The sequence below is a fragment of the Rhinichthys klamathensis genome, unplaced genomic scaffold, assembly GCF_029890125.1.
Source record: "Rhinichthys klamathensis goyatoka isolate OS25496 unplaced genomic scaffold, OSU_Roscu_1.1 h1tg000102l_1, whole genome shotgun sequence".
NCBI classification, from domain to species: domain Eukaryota; kingdom Metazoa; phylum Chordata; class Actinopteri; order Cypriniformes; family Leuciscidae; genus Rhinichthys; species Rhinichthys klamathensis.
This window is the reverse complement of record NW_026606641.1, coordinates 2,376,699-2,392,087: the sequence shown is the minus strand read 5'-3', so window position 1 is coordinate 2,392,087 and position 15,389 is coordinate 2,376,699.

The following is a 15,389-nucleotide window of genomic DNA, read 5'->3' as shown; positions in this document are numbered from 1 at the left end:
CTATGCACGTAAACAAATGCCTTTCAACTTATGTGTGCAAAATTCAGAATTAAATGAATGTGCAGCAATTTGTACAAATAAAGAGTCTAAGCCTACTATACGTGTTGTAGCCATTAAATAAGCGCATTTAGTTTCATATTTGTTAAAATATTATATAAAATATAAAATATTATATTATATTATTATTTTCCATCTATGTTGATTATGAAAAGTGAACAGCATGAGTAAGATGGATGCGCCATATATCAGGAGACATTGAGTGGGTCAGACATGATTTTGACCACTTCATTAAGTTTTGTTTTGAAGAAAGCCTTTCTTTAAAGTGAATTTCGTTTTGTATAAAGTGTATCTTAATTTTATTTATTTTTTTTATCAACCAATTGCCTGGATTTAATAAATAAGTAGCAAATATAGCAGACAATATAATCATGACATGGAGGCGCCGGCGCGGTCACTTGTTGCGCGTGAACTGGAGCGCACCTCATCATAAATTAACCGAAACTCAGCGTATGCCTCACAGGCATGATAAATATATCTATATATATAAAAGCTTGAAATGTCTTTAAACGAAACAATTCAAAACTAAAAGAAATAGGCTACTCTCTGATTATGTAATCCATTATGTGCACTTCTCTCTGTAGGCGTTCACTACGGAGATGGCGATCGCTGTCAAATCTGTCAAATGACGGAGATCGCTGTCAAATCTGTCCCTGGGAAAAGTAACGTTTCGCCGAATTGAAAAAGGAACTACGTTTCGTTACCAAATTTTCAGTAGTAGCGCGTTACACTACTTTTTACCCGAAAAAGTAGTTACGTTACTGTAACGCGTTACACTGCTGGCAAGTGCCTTTGAGTTCCAGATCTAAAGAGTTGACTGCTTTTCGGACACCTTGGGGCCTACATAATTTTAACACTATGCCTCTTGGCCTGCATGGGGCTCCGCCCACTTTCCAGAGACTGATGAATCAGGTATTGCATGGCTTGTCTGATTTTACCTCAGCATACCTTGATGATATTGTGATTTTTAGTGAAACTTGTGAAGAGCATCTGAAGCATTTGCAGGTGGTTTTAAGACGTATTCAAGAAGCAGGACTGACAATCAATCCTGGTGAATATGCCCTGGCAAAGAAAGAGACGGAATACCTTGGCTATGTCCTGGGAAATTGGGTAATTCGGCCACAGGTGGGGAAGGTGCAAGCTATTCAGTCCTGTTCCTTGCCTAAGACAAAGAAACAGGTGAGGTCTTTTCTCGTATTGGTTGGGTGGTATCGCCAATTTTTTATCATATGTTTACCTCAGTTTTTAAAAAAATATTTTTACACAAAATAGGGTGGTGTGAGCATTATTGAGCACTATAAACACGTTATGTCTGTTTCATTCATACTGGAAGCCGGAGGGCACAGAAAGTCCAAATATGCCTCACAGAAGTAATATAAATTATGATGTTCCAGGAAATCCCTAATATGGACAAAGGCATACAGCTATCACTTTAGCTGAATTAAAAAGAAGATAGAAACACTTTGACTTATTAAATCTGAAGACAACAAACACACGACTGCGACAATATATGGTTTATCCGTGTTCAATGTGACCATTCAATGTACTAATAAACTTTATCTATCATCTATCTATCTATCTATCTATCTATCTATTTCTATCTATTTCTATCTATCTATCTATCTATCTATCTATATATCTATCTCTTTCTAACTATATATCTATATCTATCTATCTCTTTCTAACTATCTATATCTATCTATCTATCTCTTACTAAATATATATATATATATATATATATATATATATATATATTAGTGCTGTCAAACGATTAAAATATTTAATCGCGATTAATTGCATTAATGTCATAGTTAACTCGCGATTAATCTGAATTAATCACACATTTTTATCTATTCTAAATGTCTCTTGATTTCTTTTTGTCCCATTATTTTTTTCTAATTTTAATGCTCTTATCAACATGAAAAAGTGGATCGGCTTGCTTTGTGCAAATGTTTTTTATTGAAAACAACATTGACAATACTGTGTTCAATTTCACACTAAAACATTCTCACTTGGAGCAAATAATCTCTCACACAATGTAACACTGTCCATCAAAAAAAGGGTGAAAGAAATACTGATGAGGTCCTATTGACGAGGGGGCGGAGAATTCGCATCAGGTGTGTGTGTGCTTGGCCATCAAGTGGTATTTCATACTGGAAGTGCTGCGATGATAGCTCAGTTCACAACGACAAAACACACAGATCACTTTGGTCTTGTCAATGGGACCATTTGGCAACTTTTTAAAAGTAAACTTTTTTAATTAAGATTAAGAATCCATCCACTCAAAGTAACGTTAACCTACTATTTGGCCGGCTCGCAACAAGTGTGTTTCCGGTCTAGCTGATCCGGTGCTTTCAGACAGGACGCGGAATGCACGGCGCTACGCCAGTTTTCAAAACTTTTTGGATGCCAAAAAGTTTCTATTGGCCGCGCTGGTAATCGTCACAGCGGCAAAAGTTGAACTATTTTGAATTTTGACCTCGGTGTGTACGCCGCTGCTCTTGCGCTTTGGTCGACGAAGCAACAAAACGTCCTCGCACATGCCGCGTCCTGTTGCAAAAGCATGTGAAAAAAACTACAAAGTTTGCTAGGCTAAAAAGACCATTAATCTTGCGATAAATACTGGATGTTTTTCCCTTTTCACACAATTGTTTGTAAACCCTAGAAATGGTTGTGCGTGAAAATCCCAGTAACTGAGCAGATTGTGAAATACTCAGACCGGCCCGTCTGGCACCAACAACCATGCCACGCTCAAAATTGCTTAAATCACCTTTCTTTCCCATTCTGACATTCAGGGGGCTTTTACACTGAGCTCGTTTGCTGCGGTCCGAGCCCGAGCGCGTTTGTTCCCGGCGCCCCCCGCAGCGTTGGTCTGGTTTCACACTCAACTTGATTTTATCAAACCCTGGTGCGTTTGCGTGCATATTACGTCATCGCAAACGTGCACGGCGCATGATAGAAAACAGAACACGGGTCAATATTGTGTATTTTATTAATTCGCTGCTATTATGCACAGTTGAGTGAACAATACAGGTTTACTGTGCGTGTGTCACATAAGGTGGCCTTCTGCTGCTTGCAAACGGACTCTTTTGAGGAGACAGAGGATTTCCAAATTTGGTGCCCTGATTTCACGCGCAATGCACGAATACACTGCAGTCTCACTCTCGCTCGTATCCAAGGTAAATCATCAACACTATCATCCCTTACAAGTGTTTTATTTAACTGAATACATCACAATAAGCTAAAACGCATGCGCAGGTCACTTTACTTCCTGAACAAGTGCGCACCCGAGTCCGTGCTGCTTTCACATTCACGCGAACCGCAGCACGGTTCGGGAGCAACCGAACTCAGACCACCTCCTCCAGGTAGTCTCGGGTTCGGTACCCCAGTGCGCATCCGGGTCCCATGACAGCGTTCACATTAGCGATTTTTCATGCGAACTGTGCCCCGTTCCGAACTAAACTGCCAGTGTGAAAGCCCCCTCAGTTTGGAGTTCAGGAGATTGTCTTGACCAGGACCACACCCCTAAATGCATTGAAGCAACTGCCATGTGATTGGTTGATTAGATAATTGCATTAATGAGAAATTGAACTGGCGTTCCTAATAATCCTTTAGGTGAGTGTATATATATATATATATCTTTTTAACTAATCTTTCTTTCTTTCTTTCTTTCTAACTAATCCATCTTTCTTTGTTTCTAACTAATCTATCTTTCTTTCTAACTAATCCATCTTTCTTTCTTTCTTACTAATCTTTCTTTCTTTCTACCTAATCTTTCTTTCTTTCTTTCTACCTAATCTTTCTTTCTTTTTTCTTTCTTTCTTACTAATCTTTCTTTCTTTTTTCTTCCTTTCTAACTAATCTTTCTTTCTTACTTTCTAACTAATCTTTCTTTCTATCTACTTAATCTATCTTTCTTTGTTCTTTCTTTCTAACTTATCTTTCTTTCTTTCTACCTAATCTTTCTTTCTTTCTTTTTTTCTAACTATTTTTCTTGCTTTCTTTCTAACTTTTCTTTCTTTCTTTTTAACTAATCTTTCTTTCTTCCCAACTAATCTTCTTTCTTTCATTCATTCTTTCTTTCTTTCTTTCTTTCTTTCTTTCTTTCTTTCTTTCTTTCTTTCTTTCTTTCTAACTAATCTTCTCTTTCTTTCAAACTAATCTTTCTTTCTTTCTAACTAATCTATCTTTCTTCTTTCTAACTAATCTTTCTTTCTTTCAAACTAATCTATTTTTCTTTATATCTTTCTTTCTAACTAATCTTTCTTTCTATCTACTTAATCTTTCTTTCTTTTTTCTTTCTTTCTAACTTATCTTTCTTTCTTTCTAACTAATCTTTCTTTCTTTCTAACTAATCTTCTTTCTTTCATTCATTCTTTCTTTCTTTCTTTCTTTATTTCTTTCTAACTAATCTATCTTTCTTCTTTCTAACTAATCTTTCTTTCTTTCATTCAAACTAATCTATTTTTCTTTATATCTTTCTTTCTAACTAATCTATCTTTCTTTATATTTTTCTAACTTATCTATCTATTTTTCTTTCTTTCTAACTAATCCATATTTTTTTCTTTCTAGCTAATCTTTCTTTCTTTCAAACTAATCCATATTTCTTTCTTTCTTTCTTCCTAATCTTTCTTTCTAAATAATCCATCTTTCTTTCTTTCTTTCTTTCCTTCTTTCTTTCTAACTATTCTATCTTTCTTTCTTTCTAACTAATCCATCTTTCTTTCTAACTTATGTATTTTTCTTTCTTTCTGACTAATCCATCTTTCTTTCCAATCTTTCTTTCTTTCTTTCTTTCTTTCTTTCTTTCTTTCTTTCTTTCTTTCTTTCTTTCTTTCTAACTAATCCAACTTTCTTTCTTTCTGACTAATCCATATTTCTTTCTAACTAATCTTTCTTTCTTTCTTTCTTTCTTTCTTTCTTTCTTTCTTTCTTTCTTTCTTTCTAACTAATCTCTCTTTCTAAATAATCTTTCTTTCTTTCTAACTAATCTATCTTTCTTTCTTTCTAACTAATCTCTTTCTTTCTAAATAATATTTCTTTCCAACTAATCTATCTTTCTTTCTTTCTTTATTACTAATCTTTCTTTCTTTCTTTCTTACTAATCTATCTTTCTAACTAACTAATCTTTCTTTCTAACTGATCCATCTTTCTTTCTTTCTTTCTTTCTTTCTAACTAATCTATCTTTCTTTCTAACTAATCCATCTTTCTTTCTTACTAATCTTTCTTTCTTTCCACCTAACCTTTCTTTCTTTCTTTCTTTCTTTCTTTTTTCTTTCTTTCTAACTAATCTTTCTTTCTAACTAATCTCTTTCTTTCTAAATAATCTTTCTTTCTTTCTTTCTAACTAATCTATCTTTCTTTCTTTCTTGCCAATCTCTTTCTTTCTAAATAATCTTTCTTTCTAACTAATCTATCTTTCTTTCTTTCTTTCTTACTAATCTTTCTTTCTTTCTTTCTTACTAATCTATCTTTCTTTCTAACTAACTAATCTTTCTTTCTTTCTTTCTAACTAATCTATCTTTCTTTCTAACTAATCCATCTTTCTTTCTTTCTAACTAATCTATCTTTCTTTCTAACTAATCCATCTTTCTTTCTTTCTTACTAATCTTTCTTTCTTTCTACCTAATCTTTCTTTCTTTTTCTTCCTTTCTAACTAATCTTTCTTTCTATCTACCTAATCTTTCTTTCTTTTTTATTTCTTTCTTTCTTTCTTTCTTTCTAACTTATCTATCTTTCTTTCTTTCTTTCTTTCTCTCTTTCTTTCTTTCTTTCTTACTAATCTTTCTTTCTTACTAATCTTTCTTTCAAACTAATCCATATTTCTTTCTTTCTTTCTTCCTAATCTTTCTTTCTAAATAATCCATCTTTCTTTCTTTCTAACTAATCCATCTTTCTTTCTAACTTATGTATTTTTCTTTCTTTCTAACTAATCCAACTTTCTTTCTTTCTGACTAATCCATCTTTCTTTCTTTCTGACTAATCCATATTTCTTTCTAACTAATCTTTCTTTCTTTCTGTCTTTCTTTCTTTCTTTCTTTCTAACTAATCTCTTTCTTTCTAAATAATCTTTCTTTCTTTCTAACTAATCTATCTTTCTTTCTTTCTAACTAATCTCTTTCTTTCTAAATAATCTTTCTTTCTTTCTAACTAATCCATATTTTTTTCTTTCTAGCTAATCTTTCTTTCTTTCAAACTAATCCATATTTCTTTCTTTCTTTCTTCCTAATCTTTCTTTCTAAATAATCCATCTTTCTTTCTTTCTTTCTTTCCTTCTTTCTTTCTAACTAATCTATCTTTCTTTCTTTCTAACTAATCCATCTTTCTTTCTAACTTATGTATTTTTCTTTCTTTCTGACTAATCCATCTTTCTTTCCAATCTTTCTTTCTTTCTTTCTTTCTTTCTTTCTTTCTTTCTAACTAATCCAACTTTCTTTCTTTCTGACTAATCCATATTTCTTTCTAACTAATCTTTCTTTCTTTCTTTCTTTCTTTCTTTCTTTCTTTCTTTCTTTCTTTCTTTCTAACTAATCTCTCTTTCTAAATAATCTTTCTTTCTTTCTAACTAATCTATCTTTCTTTCTTTCTAACTAATCTCTTTCTTTCTAAATAATATTTCTTTCCAACTAATCTATCTTTCTTTCTTTCTTTATTACTAATCTTTCTTTCTTTCTTTCTTTCTTACTAATCTATCTTTCTAACTAACTAATCTTTCTTTCTAACTGATCCATCTTTCTTTCTTTCTTTCTTTCTTTCTTTCTAACTAATCTTTCTTTCTTTCCACCTAACCTTTCTTTCTTTCTTTCTTTCTTTCTTTTTTCTTTCTTTCTAACTAATCTTTCTTTCTAACTAATCTCTTTCTTTCTAAATAATCTTTCTTTCTTTCTTTCTAACTAATCTATCTTTCTTTCTTTCTTGCCAATCTCTTTCTTTCTAAATAATCTTTCTTTCTAACTAATCTATCTTTCTTTCTTTCTTTCTTACTAATCTTTCTTTCTTTCTTTCTTACTAATCTATCTTTCTTTCTAACTAATCTTTCTTTCTTTCTTTCTAACTAATCTATCTTTCTTTCTAACTAATCCATCTTTCTTTCTTTCTAACTAATCTATCTTTCTTTCTAACTAATCCATCTTTCTTTCTTTCTTACTAATCTTTCTTTCTTTCTACCTAATCTTTCTTTCTTTTTCTTCCTTTCTAACTAATCTTTCTTTCTATCTACCTAATCTTTCTTTCTTTCTTTCTAACTTATCTATCTTTCTTTCTTTCTTTCTTTCTCTCTTTCTTTCTTTCTTTCTTTCTTTCTTTCTTTCTTTCTTTCTCTCTTTCTTTCTTTCTTTCTTACTAATCTTTCTTTCTTACTAATCTTTCTTTCAAACTAATCCATATCTCTTTCTTTCTTTCTTCCTAATCTTTCTTTCTAAATAATCCATCTTTCTTTCTTTCTAACTAATCCATCTTTCTTTCTTTCTGACTAATCCATCTTTCTTTCTTTCTGACTAATCCATATTTCTTTCTAACTAATCTTTCTTTCTTTCTGTCTTTCTTTCTTTCTTTCTTTCTAACTAATCTCTTTCTTTCTAAATAATCTTTCTTTCTTTCTAACTAATCTATCTTTCTTTCTTTCTAACTAATCTCTTTCTTTCTAAATAATCTTTCTTTCCTTCTTTCTAACTAATCTATATTTCTTTCTTTCTTTCTTTATTACTAACCTTTCTTTCTTTCTTTCTTTTTTCTATCTTTCTTTCTTACTAATCTTTCTTTCTTTCTAACTAATCTTTCTTTCCTTCTTTCTAACTAATCTATATTTCTTTTTTTTTATTACTAATCTTTCTTTCTTTCCACCTAACCTTTCTTTCTTTCTTTTTTCTTTCTTTCCTTCTTACTAATCTTTCTTTCTTTCTTTCTAACTAATCTTTCTTTCTAACTAATCTCTTTCTTTCTAAATATCTATCTTTCTTTCTTTCTTACTAATCTCTTTCTTTCTAAATAATCCTTCTTTCTAACTAATCTATCTATCTATCTATCTATCTATCTTTCTTTCTTTCTTTCTTACTAATCTTTCTTTCTTTCTTACTAATCTTTCTTTCTTTCTTACTAATCTATCTTTCTTTCTAACTAACTTTTCTTTCTTTCTTTCTTTCTAACTAATCTATCTTTCTTTCTAGCTAATCCATCTTTCTTTCTTTCTTACTAATCTTTCTTTCTTTCTACCTAATCTTTCTTTCTTTTTTCTTCCTTTCTAACTAATCTTTCTTTCTATCTACCTAATCTTTCTTTCTTTTTTCTTTCTTTCTTTCTTTCTTTCTTTCTTTCTTTCTTTCTTTCTTTCTTTCTTTCTTTCTTTCTAACTAATCTATCTATCTTTCTTTCTTTCTCTCTTTCTTTCTTTCTAACTAATCTATCTTTCTTTATATCTTTCTCTCTTTCTTTCTTTCAAACTAATCTATCTGTCTTTCTTTCTTTCTCTTTCTTTCTAACTAATTTATATTTCTTTCTAACTAATTTATATTTCTTTCAAACTAATCTTTCTTTCTTTCTTCCTAACAAATCTATCTATCTTTCTTTCTTTCTTTCTTTCTAACTAATCTTTCTTTCTTTATTGTTTCTGTCTTTCTTTCTAGCTAATTTTTCTTTCTTTCTTTCTCTCTTTCTTTCTTTCTTTCTAACTAATCCATCTTTCTTTCTTTCTTTCTTTCTTTCTTTCTTTCTTTCTTTCTTTCTTTCTTTCTTTCTTTCTTTCTGTCTTTGTAACTAATCCATCTTTCTTTCTTTCTTACTAATCTTTCTGTCTTTCTACCTAATCTTTTTTCTTTCTACCTAATCTTTCTGTCTTTCTACCTAATCTTTCTTTCTTTTTTCTTTCTTTCTTTATAACTAATTCAACTTTCTTTCTAACTAATCCATCTTTCTTTCTTTCTAACTAATCTATCTTTGTTTCTAACTAATATATCTGTATTTATTTTTAACTGATCCATCTTTCTTTCTTTCCATCTAATCTATCTTTCTTTCTTTCTAACTAATCTATCTATCTATCTTTCTTTCTCTCTTTCTTTCTTTCTAACTAATATATCTTTCTTTCTTTCTCTCTATCTATCTTTCTAACTAATATATATTTCTTTCAAACTAATCGTTCTTTCTTTCTTTCTTTCTTTCTTTCTTTCTTTCTTTCTTTCTTTCTAACTAATATATCTTTCTTTTCTTTCTTTTTCTCTTTCTAACTAATCTTTCTTTCTTGTTTCTGTCTTTCTTTCTAGCTAATCTTTCTTTCTTTCTTTCTAACTAATCCATCTTTTTTTCTTTCTAACTAATCCATCTTTCTTTCTTTCTTACTAATCTATCTTTCTTTCTTTCTTACTAATCTTTCTTTCTTTCTTTCTTTCTTTCTTTCTTTCTTTCTTTCTTTCTTTCTTTCTACCTAATCTTTTTTCTTTCTTTCTACCTAATCTTTCTTTCTTTCTAACTAATCTAACTTTCTTTCTTTGTAACTAATCTATCTATCTTTCTTTCTTTCTAACTAACTAACTAACTAACTAACTAACTAATCTATCTATCTTTCTAACTAATCCATCTTTCTTTCTAACTAATCCATCTTTCTTTCTAACTAATCTATCTTTCTTTCTTTCTAACTAATCTATCTATCTATCTTTCTTTCTAACTAATCCAACTTTCTTACTTTCTAACTAATCCATCTTTCTTTTTTCTTTCTTTCCAACTAATCTATCTTCTTTCTAACTAATCTTTCTTTCTTTTTTATTTCTTTCTTTCTACCTAATCTTTCTTTCTTTTTTCTTCCTTTCTAACTAATCTTTCTTTCTAACTAATATTTCTTTCTTTCTAACTAATATTTCTTTCTTTCTAACTAATATTTCTTTCTTTCTAACAAACTTTTCTTTCTTTAACTAGTCTTTCTTTCTTTCTTACTAAATTTTCTTTCTTTTTTCTTTCTTTCTTTCTAATCTTTTTTTCTTTCTTTCTTTCTTTCTTTCTTTCTTTCTTTCTTTCTTTCTTTCTTTCTTTCTTTCTTTCTAACTAATCTTTCTTCTTTCTAACTAATCTTTATTTCTTTTCTTTTCTTTCTTTCTTACTTTCTAACTAATCTTTCTTTCTATCTACCTAATCTTTCTTTCTTTTTTCTTTCTAACTATTTTTTCTTTCTTTCTACCTAATCTTTCTTTCTTTCTTTTTTCTAACTATTTTTCTTTCTTTCTTTCTTTCTTTTTTCTAACTATTTTTCTTTCTTTCTTTCTAACTTCTTTCTTTCTAATCTTTCTCTCTTTCTTTCTTTCTTTCTTTCTAACTAATCTATCTATCTTTCTTTCTTTCTTTCTCTCTCTCTTTCTAACTAATCTATCTTTATTTCTTTCTTTCTTTGTTTCTTTGTTTCTTTCTTTCTTTCTTTCTTTCTACCTAATCTTTCTTTCTTTCTAATTTTTCTTTCATTGAAACTAATCTTTCTATCTATGTAGTATTTATCTATCTTTCTAACTAATCTTTCTTTTCTTTCTAACCAATCATTTTCTTTCTTTATAACTATTCTTTCTTCATAACTAATCCATCTATCAAACTTCAAACTACTTTAAACTTCTTCAAACTCTCTGGTCCAGCTTTCTCAAGCCAACTTAAAGTTTGTCTCATCAAACTTTTGTTTCTAGTTACAGTATATAATACTACAAAATAATATACGGTCTGCCTCATTCTGTGATAAGAAGCCACTTCAGATCCCAAATGGAAGTTATTTCAAACACTAGACTGACGTTATGAAGTGAGTTTGGAGTAAAAATTTGTAATATTTGACACATTTTGCTTTTCAAATAAACATCATAAGTGACTCAAACTCACAGTGCTTGCAGGGATGGAGCAGCATTTACTGAACTGTTCGAGCCACTCTGATCACACTGCCGCTCTTCCCTATTAAGTATTTAGGCAGTTTCCCAGACACGGTTTAAACTAAAGGCCAAAGTACACTTCCCTTTTTAGGCATACGCGAGGGTCAGTGCACAGTGCGCGTGATGCGAATTTCGTCATCAGAACAGTATGCGCTAATGTTTGGTCCGAGTCCACCTTTGTCGAGTCCGAGTCGAGTCCAAGTCCTTATCAATCAAGTCCGAGTCCAAAGGGGGTCGAGTTGGACTTGAGTCCCAGTCCTTAATATCCGAGTCCGAGTCGAGTCTGGCCGAGTCCACAAAGATTTTAATTATTTGAAATAGATCCGAAAAGACCCGCCCCTCTTAGTTACTGTTGCTACGTCCGACAAGCCATTCTGCTCTCACTCCACACATCATGTTCTCACACAGTGAAACATATATTTCAGAGCAAAGAGGACACTGACAATGCGCCAACAGACAAGACAGAGCAGGTTACTTTTGTTATGAAATAAAGTCTCAGCTTTCAATTTTTTTTACTTTTGTGAAATTCAAACAATAAATACCATTTTGTGGTGCTTTAATGTGTAGCGCCTCAGTTTAAGCAGCACGTGAACTGATCATCTCTTCTAGTTATAGCACGAATTAAACATGTATGAACATCAGAACTGCAAAAATATTATTACAGATAATTTTGGATTAACACAAATGATCAGTGATCCCACTAGAATAACAAATCATTCTAAAACTTTGATAGACCTGGGGCCTATACCATGAAGCCGGTTTAGTTGGCTAGCCAGCTATGTTTCAGTTTAGTTCTACCAGAAAGACTCGGGAGAATAAATACTGTAACAATAAATACATTTATTGATAGCCCAGCAAGCAATAAAGTTCTTTGGCGTAGGCCCCGTCCATAGCTCGCAATCCGAGGGTCCGGACTCTGCATTTCCTGCCTGAAGACGAAGGCAGGGGCGCAGCCGACCCCCAAAAATAGGTGGAAGATAATTCCACCAGGACGGAGCCCACCCCCAAAGAACGGTAAAGAAAAGTATACCCACCAGTCGTGTATCCTGTAGAGCCTAAAATAGAAAGAAAAGGGAGTTAATAATGGGCATGAACATGAAATGTGGAAAGCCTCGTAGCCAATAACTAATTAGTAAGAGACGACTTCATAGTAAGCCTGAAAGGTACTATGAGAAGACGTGAATAATGCATTTATGTTCTGCTGCTGTATGTACATTAGCATTTATCCATGCTGACGCTTTCATCCAGAGCGACTTATGTTTTGAGACGCACTTACGTCTGATCGAAACCAGTTTCCCTGTGAATGAGTTGGAGGGAAGCAAGTGTTGTGGAAAAGTGACTTAAACTGAGAATGAGGCTAACTTAGGACATAGGGACAGGTCATTGGAACAAAAGCTGTTATAGGACCACAGAGAAAAGGCCACCTTGGCCATACAGAACCGGCCACATGGGACAAGGCCGTAAAAGACCGCACAGAGACAAGGCCTCGATGGACCACGCAGAGCCAGGCCACCTTGGCCACACAGAGACACGGCCGCGATGGACCACACAGAACAGCCACATAGGGCTAGGCCTCATGGACCACACAGAGACAAGGCCGCGATGGACCACACAAAACAGAGCCACATTGGGCCAGGCCTTATTGGACCACACAGACAATGCCACATTGGGCCAGGCCTCATTGGACCACACAGACAATGCCACATTGGGCCAGGCCTCATTGGACCACACAGAGCAGGCCACCTAGGGCCATACACAGAGCAGGCCTCCTTAGACCGCAAACTGGCCACATTGGACCACACGGCCATGATAGACCACAGAGACAAGGCCGCCCGGCCACATGGCCTTGCTAGACCACAGAGACAAGGCCGCAATGAGCCACAACGGCCTCTAATGCCGCACATAGAACGAGGTAGACTGGACAAGGCCGCAAGGCCACACAAAACCAGGCCGCAAGGACCACAAGACCACATGGCCATTTTTTAGCGAGGCAACAATGCCTCAAGGCCGCTTGGCCACACAGACAACGGCCACTTGGCCACATTGAACCGCGCCACTAAGGGCCACAGACCACTGGCCATTTTTTACATACAGGACAAGGCAACTTGTGCCACGAGGCCACTATAGACCACACAGAACAAGCCACACAGACAACGGCCACTAGACCACATAGAACCGCGCCACTAAGGGCCACAGACCACTGGCCATTTTTTACATACAGGACAAGGCAACTTTGTGCCACGAGGCCTCTAGACCCACACAGAGACAAGGCCCGCTGGGCCACAAGGCTGCTAAAGCCATACAGAGACAGAACCACTCATAGACAAGGCCTTAGGCCACATAGAACCAATGCCATAACTGGCCACAAGACCACGGGACAAGGCCACATTAGGCTACACGGTCACAGTAGACCACACTGAACATAGAATGAGGCCGCAAGGGCCGCGATATCGTAAGCCCACACTGAGACGAGGTCACACAGGGACAACGGCCACTAGGCCACACAGAACCGAAGCCATATGGGCCACAAGACCATGTAGGCCACACATAGGACAAGGCAACATTATGCCACAAGGCCTTGAGACCCGCACAGAGACAAGGCCTGCTGGGCCACAAGGCTGCTAATGCCACACGGATACAAGGCCAACGAGACACAGCCACTAGGCCACAGAGAACCATGCCATAACTGGCCACAAGACCACGCGACAAGGCCACATTAGGCTACATGGTCACAGTAGACCACACTGAACATGTATATCATGCACATGCATGATTTTAATTTTTTTTAATTTTTTAAGACCATAAAGACCACATGGGACAAGACCACAACGGCTACTACTGCCACATAGAGACAAGGCCACATTAAGACAAGGCCACTAGGCCACATATAGACGATGACTCATTGACCATTTGTAAATGCAAGCAGAATTTAAGACCAATTGTGAGAATGGATTATCATGGCACCACCACCAGTAGTTGCAAAGGTTATTTACCTGAACCGTTTTAGTGAAGAGCTTGCTGAGCTTCGAGGATGATTTTGAATCGGGTCTTATATAGACTCTAATGTAGAGGAAGACCATCTGCGCAGGATCTTAATAGCTGAAGTAGAAATGCCATGATCAGCTGCTGTAGTGGCTGCCCCGATCCTGAAGGAATAACCAGTATACTGGGAGGGAGATAGACTGCAGCTTTTGAGGACAGAAACTGATGAGTCCTGAACTAGGCTTAGAGAGAAGTGCTCAGTTAGTTAGGATAAATGGAGGGGAATTTAAAGAAATTAATCATAGATGAGAAGGGACAGAATTTATTACTAATTAATAAATTGATAATGTGAAACAGAGCCTTGAGAGTCATTCTTAGAGTTCTTAAGAAAGAGAGTAAAGAATTAGGTGAGAAACGCAAATCAGAAAAAGACCATGGAGAAATCGGAGTATTTAGCTCCTGGAGTGAATCCCCTGGATGCATGAGCCATGACGCTGTAACAGACAGCTACAATCTGAATACCAATAGAAAAGAGACCATTGCGGACAGGAAGTAATAAAAAGGGGGTTGGATGGATTTTGCTTTTCTAACTTACTTACTTAGTGTGAAATGTTGCCGTATAAGCATAACCAACATCTTCAAGGTTACAACACTCAAAGTTCGAGCAATGGAAGAAATTAATTTAAGAATTGCTTTTTAAAGACTTCAACAGCGCTGAGAGGAGCTAACGAAATTCCTCCTGGGTTAGTGCATCACAACCTAAATTTACATGAATCCTGCCCACGGGACATGATTTAAAGAATATCAAGACAGAATAAGCTAATTAGTGACTAGAGATAGCTACGATGAGCTACATAATTCATCACCGACCATTCGGAATGTTGTCTATATGTTGACACTTCTTGAGTCTCTCCATCTTGAATGATTCTGGTTGAACAAAGTGAAAAGTTTAAAATTGTTGGTGAGAGGTAATCGAAGCTGCAAAACGAGCAGCAAAACTCTGACCCCTGTGCCGGGAGTAGCAGCCCTGCCACATCCAAAGGGATAGACAAACGATACTTAATCACCTTCGAAATGACCATTCCAACATGCTATTCAAAATTATCTGTGGGGCATTCCGAGCCAAACTCCGCATACACACCGGAGACCCACCACATATCCTGCGAAAAAGGGCACAATTATACAAATTTTTTATCTTTGTGATACAATGTGATTGGCAGGCGTTTATCGGAGGTTTACTACAAGTCTTGGCTATGCCTTAAGTAGCAAACAAAGAGAAGGTACGGTGAACAGACTTGGATAATTAGTATTAAAATACTTGCGTGAATTTGAATAACTGCGAGCAAACTATGAATGGAAGAAATATTAAATTACGATTCGTAATTGTAGACGAGGAAGGAACAATCGGCCGTGATCAGGATGTGAAAACAGGAATCTGAAAAGAAAAGCAAACATTACTAATT